General features: G+C 35.5%; 1 protein-coding gene and 1 long non-coding RNA gene across 3 annotated transcripts in view; one reads left to right on the forward strand and one right to left on the reverse strand.

Moving 5' to 3' along the window:
• Window positions 1-538, reverse strand: part of KCNMB2 (potassium calcium-activated channel subfamily M regulatory beta subunit 2) — a 229,831-nt gene extending 229,293 nt beyond the window's left edge. For both annotated transcript variants that reach the window (XM_006183778.2, XM_032483962.1), the window contains exon 1: window positions 265-538. The gene's annotated coding sequence lies outside the window, so the exon portion shown is untranslated. The remainder of the gene's footprint in view (window positions 1-264) is intronic.
• The window catches only part of LOC116664969, a 111,434-nt gene that overhangs the window by 69,823 nt on the left and 24,839 nt on the right, over window positions 1-16,772 (forward strand). The gene's annotated exons all lie outside the window — the stretch shown is intronic.

The raw sequence follows: 16,772 nt of genomic DNA on the forward strand, positions 1-16,772 counted from the left end.
ATCATTCTACTCCACGGGAAAAGCAGCGTGGAATGCACACTCAGCAGGCTACGAGCCTGGAGACAGTTTGTCCTCGAGGCACTGCTGCCATAAAACATAATAGTATCCACTGTGTTTTGCTCTAAGCGGATCTGTCTCCCACTCCCCTCTCTCCCCTTTCTGCTTCTCACTCTGCACCTGGCTGCAATCCACGACCCACACCGCACAGAGCAAACAAAACCACGAAACAGCAACAGACTCCTTTGTTTTACATGCAAATCCTACCTCCGGTAGTTGTCACATCTTCCTCAAAAGCCACGTTTAATTTTTAATGACAGCGATCCAGTGCAGTCCTCCAAATAGCCACCGGTAATCATCATTGCCTCTTGTGCCTAAAGCCTTTCTGGACCATTAATGTCACAACCCTTTCTAACTCATAGCTTTAATACTCCCTGCTCAAAATGTCTGAAAGAGTTTGGAAGGACAATAGGAGTGACAGGCACGCTAGACAGCCATGCTTGAAATTAGTTATCCGAAGCTCCGTTGAAGCTGCTTCTTACTGTTTTTAAAGCGTGCAGGAAGCAGGATTTATTAGCCTATGATAGGCATGCTGTTTCTGTTTTTATTAAATACTGTAATAGGCTGTCTGTTAGCAATGCTGTGATAGGTCCAACATCACTTCCCCACTGCTTTCGAATTCTCATATTAAAAAGGGAGAGAGGGCTCAGACTTCCTTACAAGACTGAGACAAACACTACCCTGCCAACGGATCAGATTTCCCAATTCTCTTTAACTACAGGAAAGAAAATTGCTTTTTGAAAATAGCTATTGTTACATGGAAAGTGAAGTTGGGAATAAACATTCTAGAATTCCCCAAACAATTCTCACTCCCAGCAAGGGACTCCTTCTCTTCCCAGTTACAAAAATAAGCATTCTCTTGAGTTAGGTAAGAGAATCAATCCCTAGGAAACATTCTCATCATTACTGAGGTAGGATTCAGAGCACACATTTACATAAAATCTCAAATTAAGTATCAAATGGACTGAATGGATCAATGAGCACATTTATTTTTTCATACTGATTTACAAAGCTTTGTGTTCAGTTTGAAGCAAACATACGTCCTGCACTTCTGTCCAAATGGAGAGAATGAATGACAGGTGGAAGGCATGGGGATGTGTGTACTACCTCGATCCACTTTGGACAGTCATGATCCTGGAAGGTGAAAGAGGAATTTCTTACCATTGGGCAGAGACGAGGGTATAACTTGGCTGGAAACACTACTCTGAAAAGTTCTAAGCACTCTTCCAAATAGGGAAGCAGAAGAAAGTTCTTGGTAGCTCTCAGTAACACAGAGGATGCGTTATGCTCGAACCACCCAATTTTAGTCCTTTTCTTCTGCTGTTCCGTCTCCCCTCCTGTTATCCCAGGAGCAATAGTTATATACTAGTTACTATGGAAACCAAGTGGTCTGCTCCAGGGGAGGGGCTTAGGAAAAGCTGCAGATAGAATATGCAGGGAAATGTACTGGTCTATAGAATTGAAAGTGAGGTATGATTAACAAGCAAGCAAACAAACGGAAACTACTACAAAACAAAATCTGAAAGGGAATGATTATAAATCACCATTGTTTAATTACTGGTAATATTTATTATCTAGAAATATTATTATGATCATAGCATTCATCTTTTGTTATATGCAAGAATTCAATATCTGAATTGCTCAGATGTTTGATTTTAAAAAAGACACTTTTTTCCCTCTTTGTCTCTCTGGTTTTTTTTTTTTTTTTAAGTTCTGGTTGTCAGTTTGATTATGCCCTGATTGTATGTGAATTTTAATTGTTACTTGACTAGTCACAATTTCTTTTGAAGAATAAAATGTGATTTAGTGGAAAAATCTCCTTGTATCACAAACTGTAACTATTTCATTCTGGTTGAGTATCCTTATAGTGGTTTCCCTGGGGCAAAATCAAAATCAGAAAATATTGTAATTTAAATTCCAAAAAGTAATTCTGTTCCCACTATGTTGGTAGGACAAAAAAAAATCTTTTTCAAATTTTCAGTTCTTAAAATAGAAAAACAAATTTTTGTGTGTGTGTTTTGTCCAAAACCTTTCACTAGCCTCAAGATCATGCAAGAGGAATTATTTCTTAGCAGAGTAATTAAATTTCACAGTTGTAAAGAGTCTGGGGAATATAAAATTATTGTCTTTAGTACCTCATTTTCACAGTTTGTAATTGGAGTGACTGACAACACTGAAGTAAGAGCACAAAAATTTCAAAATGAAATTGTTGGGAGGTAATTCTTCAGGATTTGTAAAAAAATTCTATTTTTATTTTTTATAGGAAAGCATATCATTTAAAAATTTGTACTGGAAGAAGGATTATTTCAGGGGAAATGAATTTATGATAGTCTCTTTAAAAAATGATGGGTGAGTAAAATTATAAATTTTACATCCCAAATACTTTTTTCAAATGTACGGAAGTGTTTAAATGACAATCTGAAAACAATTAACAGCACTAAATATGATTTAGAAAGAGAGGGAGAGAGAGAATCAGAAAACCTCCCTAGGTGGATACTTCCCTCTGATCCTACAAGTGATTAATTCAGGGAACAGCTGTTAGTAATACAGGAGATAGGGTAAGATTTTTGATGAAGTAAGGGTGGGGCTGGGGAAGAGATGATTAATGATGCTTTAAGAAGGCTCTGTCCCTGGAGGGGTAGAGGCCAACTGACCTCTCTGATGATGAAGGAGGCTTCTGGAAAAGACAGTTCAGATGGGAGTGGGGGTGGGGTGGAAGATGGTTTGTTGAGGTAGTGGAGAAGGAGCAGGAAACCAGGAAAGGAAGCTGAAGGGAGGGCAAGAAGAGGAGAAGAGATCCATGTAGGAGGAAGGAAAGAATTTCATGGTGTTGGAAGAGGGCACAGGCTTTGGAATAAGGACACCTGATTTTGAAACTTGGCTGAGAGCCTATTTGAGCCTTTCCTGTGAAATGGGGTGTTCAGAATAGCTGTTGTAAGACTGCAGCAATAATAAGGCAAGGGATGTTGATAAGGGAGAGTAGAGGCTCTTGTGAACAGAAATACTAGAATAAATGCTAGCTTTTACTGAACAAGAAGAAAGATGGAGATGAGTGATTAGAGAGGAGGTAAGAGGAATGGGAAAGAGGGGAAAAGAAGGTAGGAAGAAAGGACGCATGGCTAGGAAAAAGAGGGGGCTTGGAGGAGATAAAAATTTCTCTTGTTGGATCACATATATCTTGTGTTTCTTGTTTTTGTTTTTGCTTTCTGGATCACGTTCCAATAACTGTCACCTTAGTTCTCTCCCTGTGATGAGGTTTCAGATAATAAAGTATCTTTGGTGCTCACACTTTTTTCAACAAGAGAGAACCTATGCTGAATTTGTTTAAAAGTGTATTCTCCTGTATCAAAAAGAGCTGATCTGAGGATTGAATTTAGTAATTCGTAGCATTGCTTTTTTGGATGGTTCCCTGGAGAATGAAGTTTGGGGCAGCAGAAGGCAGGAACTGAAGTGATATTTCAGAACTATATTACCAAACATATTCAGCAAGTGTACTCTGTGCATCTGTAACTTGATAACATTTTTGACGGCATCTGCTCTCTGAATGCACGTAAAAAACTTGTTCTGAAAAGAATATGTGTATGTTAACAAATATTAGGTTGAGAATTGGAGCCTGGGCGAGAATGATGTGATCACATATGCAGAGAATTTGCAGTTTACATGCACAGCCTGCAAGTTAAACAGTTTAATGAATGGAATGATGAATGCATAATTTTATTATGAGTCATCACTATTAAAATGAAAATTTGATAGATACATAACCAGAAAGTGTAGTTATCTGTTACAGATACAAGTGCTAATTGTATTTTGGAGTATATAATTTGTGCTCTGAATAAAACAGAGAGTAACTGCTTTTGCCGTGTTGTATTTTTCTAGGAACAACGGGAAAGTTAGTTTAGAAACTGCTTCCTTCCTGTTACATTCCTGTGAAAGCTGAAACTGATTCACTCTGAAGACTCAGTTTAGATCCATAAAAGAGGCATTCTCTAATATAAATGTCAAGTCTTAGCCCTAGAAAATAGTTAAAACAGTTGATGAAAATCTGACATTTAAAGCACAGTGTCTGATTTCCAAGATGACTGAAGTGCCTTTCATTTGTCTACATCACTTTTCATAAAGATTTTCCTTCTCATTAGAAATTTTTTAAAGTTCACTAATGGAATAATAGTTTCTAAAACATTACGTTTATGGAGTATATTCACACAAACGTATTTGATCCTCAGAACAAAGTTACTGAGAGGTAAGGCAAATATGAATAGTTCCATTTCCATCTGGGGAAATTGAGGATGAGAGAAGTTAAATGATTACCCTAAGGTCACATAGCCTGTAAATATGTCTTCTGACTCATAATACAGCATTGTTTTTATCTCATGAAACTTTTATTCCTAATTGTTCTCCTATAAATATCTAGAAATATAAGTACTAGAAGAATTTTTTAAAACCATAGAAAAGAAAAAGTGTAAACTGGAGCTTACCAGCATATTTTTTTTCTCTTCCCATCTGGCAAATATTCATGCCTGTTTTTACCTTTGATTTTCTAGTTCTATGTTTTTAAGTTGGGGTTGGTAAACCTTTTTAAAAGATAAGCTATAGATTTTCACAGTTCTTCTAAGGACAGAATTGACATTAGATATAATTCTATACTAATGACAGCAGCTGAACAGGATCTCTGATCTGTGGGCTACAAGCACAAGCCCATCTAGTGAGGCCATGATTTGGATCACTGTCTGGGATTCTTTGATTGTATTTCTGTCTGTATTCATGAAAATTAGGAGAGAAAGTCCTGCAGGAAATCTCCCTTTCCATCAGCAGTTACTCCTATCAGCAGGTTTCAAAGAATTACCATTCTGTATGCCTGTGGTTGAAATGGGAAAAGGAGGCAGATGATAATAGAACATTCATGTTAATTGATTTACCTGAACTTTCGGAAGGGGAGAAACTTTCTCCCTAACATTCCCCCTCCCACCACCAAACACAGATAAAGATGCCCTCTCCCTCCCCTGGATGCCCATGAGAAAGCACTGGCACAGGCTAGTTTAACCAACTTTCTGAAGCCATCATTCTTTGGCTGAGCCATTGCATCTGGCAGACAGCTTACTGGGGCTGCATTTCCATCCTCCTGAAGCCTATCAGGGGATCAGACATAAATCAGTTTTAAAATAAAACATAAAATAGAGCAGTGAAAGTTGTTGGAGTTTTATTTCATTTGGGTTCTCTTACTTCCCGGGGCCTAGATGCAATATTCCTGCTTTGGGGAAACATGCAGTATACCAATGTGACACTCCAGACATGGTGTATCTATAAGCAATCAAGGCGAAGATGATCAGTAGTTGCTATTGTTATTCTTATGACTTACGGCGCTGCAGTATTATGTACCCTACACAGCGTAGCATTAGATATGATACCTGCTGCTTTCGATATCAGTTAATTAAAAGACATCTGTCTTAAAAACAAAATGAAATAAAACAAAAAATCCCTTCTATGCAGTAGGCTCCAAAATTGGGTCCAAAGGACAAGGATTTATATGTATGTTGGTGTTTGCATTCATGTGTGTATTTTAATAACACACTAAATGTTGCTAGATCTTTAGGGTGGAAGAAGAATTATTTAACAAAATGCTTTTTAGCAAGTGTGTGAGCATTCATTGTAAAAGGTTCCACTGTGCAAAACTATAGGAAAATCTATTATGTTTGTTAATTGAAGAATTTCTAAGTGTTATTCAATGCTAGACATCTAAGAAAGTCTTAATAAATATTTCTACATTTCATAATTTACTTAGGGAAAGAATCAGCAAAATGGATATAAACAAATACATTCTGTATACAGAAATGTATTTGTAAAGTTACTTTTATCAAGAGTATAGGTTAAAAAAAAAAGAGTATAGGTTAGCTTTAAAAAAATCGAAAGATATCCCATGCTCCTGGATTGGAAGAATCAATATTGTTAAAATGGTCACACTGCCCACGGCAGTCTGACAGATTTAAAGCAATCCTTATCAAATTACCCAGGACATATTTCACAGAACTAGAACAAATCATAATAAAATTTATATGGAACCACAGAAGACCTAGAATTGCCAAAGCATTACTGAAGAAAAAGAAAGAGGCTGGAGGAATAACTCTTCCAGACTTCAGACAATACTATAGAGCTACAGTAATCAAGACAGCAAGGTATTGGTACAAAAACAGACATAGATCAATGGAACAGAATAGAAGCCCAGAAATGAACCCACAAACTTTTGGTCAACTAATCTTCGAATCAGGAGGCAAGAATATACAATGGAATAAAGACAGTCTCTTCAGCAAATGGTGTTGGGAAAACTGGACAGCAGCATGTAAAGCAATGAAGCTAGAACACTCCCTTACACCATCCACAAAAATAAACTCAAAATGGATCAAAGACTTTAAACATAAGACAAGATACAATAAACCTCCTAGAAGAAAACAGGCAAAACATTATCTCACATACATCTCAAAAATGTTTTCCTAGGGCAGTCTACCCAAGCAATAGAAATCAAAGCAAGAATAAACAAATGGGACTTAATTAAACTTACAAGCTTCTGCACAGCAAAGGAAACCATAAGTAAGACAAAACAACAACCTACGGAATGGGAGAAAATTTTTGCAAATGATGAAACCGGCAAAGGTTTGATCTCCAGAATATATAAGCAGCTCATACGACGTAATAAGAAAAAAACAAACAACCCAATCCAAAAATGGGCAGAAGACCTAAACAAGCAATTCTCCAAGGAAGACATACAAATGATCAATAGGCACATGAAAAAATGCTCAGTATCACTAATTATCAGAGAAATGCAAATCAAAACTAGGATGAGGTATCACCTCACACCAGTCAGAATGGCCATCATTCAAAAGTCCACAAATGACAAATGCTGGAAAGGCTGTGGAGAAAGGGGAACCCTCCTACACTGCTGGTGGGAATGCAATTTGGTGCAGCCACTGTGGAAAACAGTATGGAGATTCCTCAAAAGACTAGGAATAGACTTACCATATGACCCAGGAATCCCACTCCTGGGTATATATCCAGAAGGGAGCCTACTTCAAAAAGACACCTGCACCCCAATGTTCATAGAAGCACTACTTACAATAGCCAAAACATGGAAACAGCCTAAATGTCCATCAACAGATGACTGGATAAAGAAGAAGTAGTATATTTATACAATGGAATACTATTCAGCCATAAAAACTGACAGCATAATGCCATTTGCAGCAACATGGATGTTCCTGGAGAATGTCACTCTAAGTGAAGTAAGCCAGAAGAGAAAGAAAAATACCATATGAGATCGCTCATATGTGGAATCTAAAAATAAAAAAGAACATAAATACAAAACAGAAACAGACACTCATAGACATAGAATACAAACTTGTGGTTGCCAAGGGGGTGGGGGGTGGGAAGGGACAGACTGGGATTTCAAAAAGTAGAATAGATAAACAAGATTGTACTGTGTAGCACAGGGAAATATATACAGGATGTTGTGGTGGCTCATAGCAAAAAAAAATGTGACAATGAATATATGTATGTTCATGTATAACTGAAAAATTGTGCTCTACTCTAGAATTTGACACAACATTGTAAAATGACTATAACTCAATAAAAAAATGTTAAAAAAAAAAGAGCATAGGTTAGATATGACGGTGGCTTCACTGCATGCCCTGTTTTCCCACCTAAAAACAAAACACTGTATAATTCTTATAATAAAAGTGAATGGAGCTGAAGGAATCACGCTCCCTGACTTCATACTGTACTACAAGGCTACAGTAGTCAAGGCAGTGTGATTCTGGCACAGGGACAGACACGTGGATTGATGGAGCAGGATGAAGGGTCCTGAAATGAGCCTGTGCACTTATGGTCAATTAATATAATATGACAAAGGAGGCAAGAATATATGGTGGAGAGGGGACAGTCTCTTCAATAGGTGGTGCTGGGAAAACTGGACAGCTATATGTAAAAGAATGAAATTAGAACATTCTCTACCACCATATACAAAAGTAAACTCAAAATGGATTAAAGACCTATATGTAAGACTGGATACTCTGAAACTCCTAGAAGAAAACATAGGCAGAACGATCTTTGACATAAATTTCAGCAATTTTTTTTCGAACCACTCCTGGAATAATGGAAATAAAAGCAAAAGTAAACAAATGGGACCTAATTAAACTTAAAAGCTTTTGCACAGCAAAGGAAACCATAAGCAAAATGAAAAGACAACCTACAGAATGGGGGAAAATATTTGCAAATGATATAACTGACAGGGGACTAATTTCCAAACAGCTCATATAGCTTAATATCAAAAAATAAACAATCTAATAAAAAAATGGGTAGAAGACCTAAATAGACATTTCTCCAAAGAAGACATATAGATGGCCAATAAGTACATGAAAAGATGCTCAATATTGCTAATTATTAGAGAAATGCAAATTAAAACTACAATGAGGTATCACCTCACACCAGTCAGAATGGCCATTATTAAAAAGTCTACAAATAATAAATGCTGGAGAGGATATGAAGAAAAAGGAACCCATCTACACTGTTGGTGGGAATGTAAATTGGTCCAGCCACTATGGGGGACATTGTAGAGGTTCCTTGAAAAACTAAAAATAGACTTACCATATGATCCAGCAATCCCACGCCCAGGCATATATCTAGAGAAAAGTATAACTGGAAAAGACAAATGCACCCCAGTGTTCACAGAAGCACTATTTACAATAGCCAAGACATGGAAACAATCTAAATGTCCATAAACAGATGACTGGATAAAGAAGATGTGGTATACACATACACACAATGGAATATTACTCAGCCACAAAGAAGAATGAAATAATGCCATTTGCAGCAACATGGATGGACCTAGAGATTATCATACTGAGTGAAATAAGTCAGACAGAGAAAGACAAATATTATATGATATCACTTATATATGGAATCCAGAAAAAGTACTACAAATTCTGTTTACAAAAACAGTTTCAAGTACATAGAAAACAAACTATGGTTACCAAAGAGGAAAGAGCAGGGAGGGATAAATTAGGGGTTGGGGATTAACACATACACATTACTATATATAAAATAGATAAATAAAAGGACCTACTGTACAGCACTGGGAACTATATGCAATTTTTTATAATAACATATAATGGAAAAGAATCTGAAAAGAAAATATATATGTATATGTATAACTGAATCACTTTGCTGTACACTTGAAACTAACATTGTAAATCAGCTACACTTCAATAAAAAATTAAAAAAAGAGAAAAGTGATACATACTCATGATTGGAAAGTTAGAGTAAGTAGACAATATAAACAAAAGTTTCCTGCAGTGCTATAATCCACAGATAACGTATTAATATGTATTATTAATATTTAAAAAACTAGAATTACATTGCATATGTAGTTTTTTATGTTAATTTTCTCCTTAACATTATAACATGTTTTCCATGTTATTTTAAAATCTTCAAATCTTTTTTATTTTTTTATTACTTTTTTTCTTCCTTTTTTGTTTCTTCTTTTTTTTTTTTTAATGTTCTTTTTTAATGGGGGGAGATAATTTTTTAGGTTTATTTATTTATTTATTTTTCAAACACAGGTGCTGGGAATTGAACCCAGGACCTTGTGCATGCTAGGCAGGCACTCTACCACTGAGCTATACCCTCCCCTCTTCAAATCTTTTTTAAAAGATGCATAATATTTTATCATATGAATCTTCCCTAGACTATTTAAGAAATCCACTGTTAAACACACAGGTGGTTTTTAAATTTTTCATTAGCATAGTGCTCTGCTGAAGGTCTTTTTACATAAATCTTTGTCTACATCTCTAATTATATTTATTTAGGATAAAGTTTCAGGTCTGGATCATTGGCCTGAAATGTGTGAACATTCCAGAGGCTTTTGGCATGCATTACAAAGCTGCTCTCTTGAAGGACTGTACTGTTTTCAGAGTTCCACCAGTGGGATCTGCCCCTGCCCAGGACAGGGTATTCATTGGTATGGGAAGAGGATGCTTTATTCCTTTATTTCACACAGAGAGATTTATTTCCACTTTTATTTTTGCTTCTGGGACTTAAGTGGAAGTCAAGTGTCATGTAATGAGAGGAGAGAGAAAAGAGGCAATTCCACTAATGTTGGAACTTTGGTTTCAGTTTCCTGAAGTGGAAATGTTTTTATTCCCATTGTGGGGAAGGGAAAGTGAAGACCTGCTGCAAAGCCTGGGGCTTACATTTGTGGTTCCTGTTGCTTAGAGCAGAGTCTCTCCTCAACAGTGTTCTTTGAAACCTGAGTCATGTCTGCTCTTGGGGGATTCTGTTGTATGCCAGAGATACAAAAAAAAAAAATCCAAAAGTTAAATCTGGTGTGTCTTTCTGAAAAATCAATTTGCTTACAGATTTTGGAGGCAGGAGTTTTGAATTTCTGTGTTTTGCAAAGTTTTTAGCACATACATAAATCAGTAGAATTGCTTTTCCAACATCATTAAACCTGAAACTTTTCCAGATAAGCTCACCAAACACAACATTTTTATGAACTGGAAAGTTATTGGGAATCTGGAACTTTTTTTGTCTTCAAGGAATTCTTATGCCATTTATCAAAATGAATAGAGAATGCCTTTGATGGGAACCAGTGATGATAATATGGAAGGGTGGAAGCATTTCTCAGCAAATTAGAAGAGACCTATGTTGCCTGTTTCATGAAAAAGGAATTTGTCAGCTTTCTAAGATTCAGAAATTTTAGATGTTACACACACAAAAACTGCCCCCACAAAAATCAGATCAATATCCTGCTGAGATTGCATTCAATCAAATATTAATTTACACAGGAATCCATGTTTTATTTTAATTCCTGCTAAGGAAGTAACTCAAATTATGTGTGTGTGTGTGTGTGTGTGTGTGTGTGCGTGTGTGTGTGCATGTGTTGTATTAATTCCATTCCTAATATGTCTTTTTAAATTATACTAATTTTAAAATTATGTTTTTAATTGGGATCACTGACTGGTAGTTAAAAACAGTATAATCTTTTGAAGTGAGATTGAAATATCAGAAAATATGCAAGATAATGAAGGAAATTCAAAATAACCTGAAATAATTGAGACGTGTCAGAACCAACATTCTTAAAGCTTGCTGCAAAGCTCTTGATAGCGACAGAGTTGATAGCGTGGCCCAACTATGTCTAGTAAGTATGTAATGAGAAGCAGCAGTCAATCAAAAAAAGTGTAGAATGTCCCCAAATGTTTATTTAAATTAATAGTTTATTATTATTAAGATGGAATATTAACATTATAAAATGGAAAATATTGGATAAGTATTTCATAAAACCATCACTTCTACAGGGAAATTTAAAAACTAATCATAGCTTTTGAAGAAAAAATTCCCCAGAATTTTAGCAACTGAGAAGAAAATGTCTTGGGTAGATTTACTATAATGCATTGCATTATAAAAATCAAGCAAGCCATTCAAAACAGCTTGACATTATCTTTAAGTTCAAAATGTTATCTTTTTCATTTCCTTTGGAGGATGAAGTTCATGGAATAGAGGATAATTTGGTGAAATCTTAACTATGAACGTGGCCAGATGGTGACTTTGTGAAAATTAGAAAAAAAAAACTACCTCTTCATCAAAACATTTATGAACCACCTGCTAGAAAATTGTCCCTATAAGTAGGAAAAAACCCCTATTATATCTAGGAAATAAATTACAGCCCCAGAATTACAGAGTAGAAAACTTGCATGAGGCCCCATGGTGGCCTTGTGTGTCCGAACAAAGAAGAGGTAGCACAGGCAAAAATGATGCTTCCAAGTCTGTGTTTTAAAAAGGCTGAAATTAATCCTGTTATTTTCCTTATATTTTCATGATACTTGGATGTTAATAATTTTGATATTTGACTTATTTGATAATTCATGATCACATATCCATATATATATATATATGTATATGGAGAGAGAGGAAGAGCCAACTAAATACATGATTTTCCAACTAAACTATTTTATTGGATATTAAAGAGGCTGGTCTGGTCCCTGTTAAGATGGAAAGTCAAATGCAAGATATATTTTGAGGCACAGAACAAAAATATGAGGCTTAAAAGGACAAGAGACATGGGGATTTAATGCAGAAAATCAAACAGGTAAAAACAGGTGTTATAGGGGCAGAAGAAGGAAACGGTGAAAAAGAGACAATAATTTTTAAAAAGTACGAAGAAATTGTTTTCCCTGCACAGAAGAAAGATCTGAAATCCACTGGTGTCAGGGAGGATTTACATTATTTTCTCATCATCGTCTTCAAATAGAAGTGCTCCAGTAGATCTTTGTTTACTGTGTGGATATTTATTGAAGGAACCAAAGAACCAACGGAGGCAGAAGAAGAGAAGACGTAGGAAACAGTGACAAACATGCACATTTATATCTGCACAGACACACACAATTGGACAGAGACAGGCTGACTGGCAACATGCTGCAAAGATGCTCTGTGAAGACACTTGAGGCAGAATGGTCACCCTGAAAAAGGAATTCTGATAAAAGCCTGGAACGGAGAGGGAGAAGATGAGTAAAAGCATTCCAGAGGACTTCTTGGGGAAAGGAAGAGAGGACCAAGTTATTTAAAGTCTCATGTTACAGAGAGGACGGAGGAGGGGACAAGTTGATGAGAAATACAGCATCCTGGTTGTGGAAACAGTATTCTAGTGGGAAAATACTTAGTATTTAAGAGTAGTTTAAGATGTAGGGAGAGGAAAGATATTCACTGATGGAATGGAATAGTACAGTAAAACTTCCAAATTAACAAAAGAAAAAAAGATCCACCACACTGAATAACAACATGATTGAACTAGGAAAAAGAAAAAAAATAACAACAATAATATAAAATAAACAATTATGATAAAGTGGAAAGGAAGACATAAATTGAGTATATTGGCTATTTTATGATTTGTAAATAGATTTTTCCCTTTAAAAGACTGAGACTATCAAATTGGGTTAAAAACAATTTCAACTCATGTATGTACTATTCATAGAGAAGTAGAATCAAAGTGATAAATAAAGGTTGAAAATGAAGAAGTAGAAAAGGAGAAACCAAGCAAATACAAGCTAAAAGAAAGCAAGGGTTGCAGTATCAATGGAAGTCAATATATTTAAACTTAAAAGCACTATAGAGGATAAAAGTAGCATTATAAAATGGTAAAATTGATCATTTCTGAAAAAGCTATAATAGTCATAAGCCTATATTCACTCTCCCATCAGTTAAAAAATATAAATCAGTAAATACATAAAGCAAAAACTATTAGAAATCAGATAACTTTTAAATATTATAATAGGCAATTTTATTTTAAATCAGTGACGGTGCTCTCCAAGAAATGGACAAAATGAACATACAAAAAATAGGTAAAATCATAGAAGAATTGAACAGTATCATACATCAATAAGTATTTTTAAAAGGCTTCCATCTTTCAAATAGAGAATTATAAACTATATTTATGAAATGATAATATCAAAATAATAATAATAATAATAATAATAATAATAATAATAAAAATATGAAGTACTTGGCTACACAGAAAATCCTTACAGATTTTTAAAGGTTAGAATTTTTTGAGCCACTTCTTCTATTACATACTAACAGAGTTAGTGAGTTACCATTGGATCAAGGGAGAGTCAAATGGAAATGCTTACTACTATGTAGAAAATACAGAGGAGGACTCTGGATGCTATAACCTGCTACTCAAAAATGTACAGCCTTAAATGACTTTACTATTAAAGAGGAAAAATGAAAAACATAAAAGCAAATAGTATGCATCTGAAGAGATTAGAAAAGCAATTTTGAAAAGCAAGAAACAGAATATTATCAAGATAAAAGCAGAAATTAGTAATATGGGAAGTAAGAAATGGAAGAAAAGACAAATTTGAAACCTTAAATAGTCTAATGGAATAGATTTACCTGTTATGAGCTGATTAAGGAAAACACAGTGAATAAAAATATACAAGACATAAATGAGAAAAAAGATATAACTGCACATATAGAAGATTAAAATAATTGTATGGAAATGAAATATTTGAAATCCTAGATGAAATGAATAATTTGCTATCAAAATGTAAGTTGGTAAAGCTGAATGAGAAATGAAACAAAAACTTTGATAAAGCAATCATCATGGAAGAGATAAGATCGAAATTAGATATCTAGGTCTGTGGAAAGCCCAGAAACATGTATTTACAGCTGAAATTTTATCTAAACCTTAAGGAACAGGTCATTCTAAAGCTGTTTCTAATCCAGATCATAGAAAAATGAGTAAATCATTTAATTTGATTTTACAAAGTCAATATAACTTAGTACCAAAACAGGATAAAGTTATTTCTGGAAAAAAAAAAAAAGAGAGAAACAAAAACCATGTAAAGAGGGAAAGAATGATCAGGATCATTAATGGATATGGATTTAAGATTCTAAATAAAATATTAGAAAATAAAATACAGCAAGATATCAAAAAATAATATATTGTGACAAAGTTGGATTTATTCAAGTCATGCAACATCCATCAATCTATCAACATAAGCCTTCAACAAATTCAAAGAGAAAAGCCATGTGATCTTACTGGAAGATGTTGAAAGGCTTTTGATAAAAGTCAGCAGCCAGCCCTAATAAAATTCTAAGTAAAATAGGAAAAGAAGAAAACTGCTTAACATAATAAAGACTATTTATCAAGATCTAACAGCAAGTATCCTAAATGTGAAGCTCTCAAGTCACTCCAATTAAAATAAGGAATTAGAGATTCTCAGTTTAAATTTCTCAATGGATTTTCCATTGGTCTGTTCAGATAGTTCAAGCTTCTTGACATATGAAGCCATTCCTATGTGGCCTCTGGCTACTTTTTTTTAGTTTCGTTTTCTTCAGTTAACTTACACATAGGTCACTGCCCATCCACATCTGCTTCTAGTCCCCCCCACCCCGCCCCGCATTGATGTTGTTCACTTTCCCATCAATTGCTTTTGCTCAGGCTGCCTTCTTTTGCCTTTGTGCCTGCCCATCCCTCTCCTCTCATTTTTGTCTGAGCAAGTCCTCATCTCTAAGACCCAGCTCCTACCCTCCTATAAATGCCCTTGCATTTCTCTAATACTGCTCTTGAGAAATACTGCTTGAGCCCAGAAATAGGGTCCCAATTTCCTTTGTAACCTATTGTCTAACACTGCCTGGCACACAAATTGCATGTAATAGAAGTTAACTGAATTAAAGTGTGAAGAGATGAACAAAATCCATGAATACTATGACCTCTGTTGTCTTGCTTCCTTCTCCCTAGTAACAGTGATGGGGTGATTTCCTGCTGAGATGCTCACTCATGATGATGACAAAACTTGTCTCTTTGTATGTAGATGAGTTCTCTTTTGTTTTATGACCCATATGCGTACTTGACAAATGATGCTGTTAATGCATTTTACTTGCCGTCTGCTTCATGAACTGCCAGTCCTGTCCATATCTGCTAAATTATTTGTCTGTTCCTTTGTTTTTGCCATTGTGTACTGACAGAATGGAGAGGTGAGGATGGGGGCAGAAAAGATGTTTCAGAAGCTCTGTTAAGTGACCCAGAAGTCTTTACTTTGCAGATGTTGTTTCATATAAATTCTCTAGTGTCCTGCTGGGTTGCTTTTCTTGGCTAACAACTCATTGGACGTTTTGACAACCCTTGCTTGTAAAGTGTGCACTTTAATACTTTAAGTACAATTCCCAAGATTGTCTAGGAGAAATTGACCCTGAATGGATTCAAAAGAGTTCAGTCAGTCAGCCTGAGTCTTCATTTGCTGAAATTAGCCACTTCTTGTAGATTTTTTGGTCTCCTTTTCCAGCTTCTGCCATCTGCTATTGTTACATAGTGCAGGTGTGCAGGGCCTTCTTGTTCTCCTGTAAACATGACTCTGCCATCCCCTTTATTTGTTTGGTCACTAGTTATTGAATTGTTGGTGGTTTGACTGACCATTCCTCAAAATAGCTGCTTCAGATGCTACTTCTCCAAGGGGAATGAGAAGTAGTAGCTAATGTGCTTTATAGTTAATAGCTCAGATTTAATTGCTTTCTCCTAATTCAATATGCACAATTTTTAATAAGCTATGTAATTTATGCTCAATTGTCCAGTTTACTTGGGCATGTAAAATGTACCATCTGGAAATCAACATCATTTTCCTCTATCTTCAAAACTCATTTCAAGTACCACGTTCTTAGGGAGGTCTTGCCTGACTCCAATCAGAATGAGTCAGAATTTCCTCTTCTACTCATGTCAGTATTTTAAATGTGTCACATTTTATTTCAGTTATTTGTATCTCTTTTACTGAGGGCTGAAGCTGTGTTGGATATGTATTTTTACTTTGTAGCTTCCTTTATTAGCACAATCAGCAAGTGCTTCAAAATTAGCAGATGCTCAGGAAAGATGTATAGCCTGACTGACCAGCCACCGTAGTTTGAACTCCTTATATCCACCTTTGTGGGTCCTTAAAAAATGCAGAAAACCAGTGGTAGGGAATATCCTAATCAGAAACTTCCAGTCATACTTCTTTAGAAGCCTGGTTTACTGGTGGATTTGTAGTTGGAAAGCTGGGTTTCAGTATCGTGGCTGCCATTTTGGAACTGTGTGTCCTTGGGAAAGTCATGTGCACTCAGCCTGTCCATTTGTAACATGGAAATACTAATATGTTGTGGCCACTTCATACAGGTGTTTTGAGAACCAAGTAAGAGGACAGTTG

Source organism: Camelus ferus, chromosome 1, assembly GCF_009834535.1.
Source record: "Camelus ferus isolate YT-003-E chromosome 1, BCGSAC_Cfer_1.0, whole genome shotgun sequence".
Lineage (NCBI taxonomy): Eukaryota > Metazoa > Chordata > Mammalia > Artiodactyla > Camelidae > Camelus > Camelus ferus.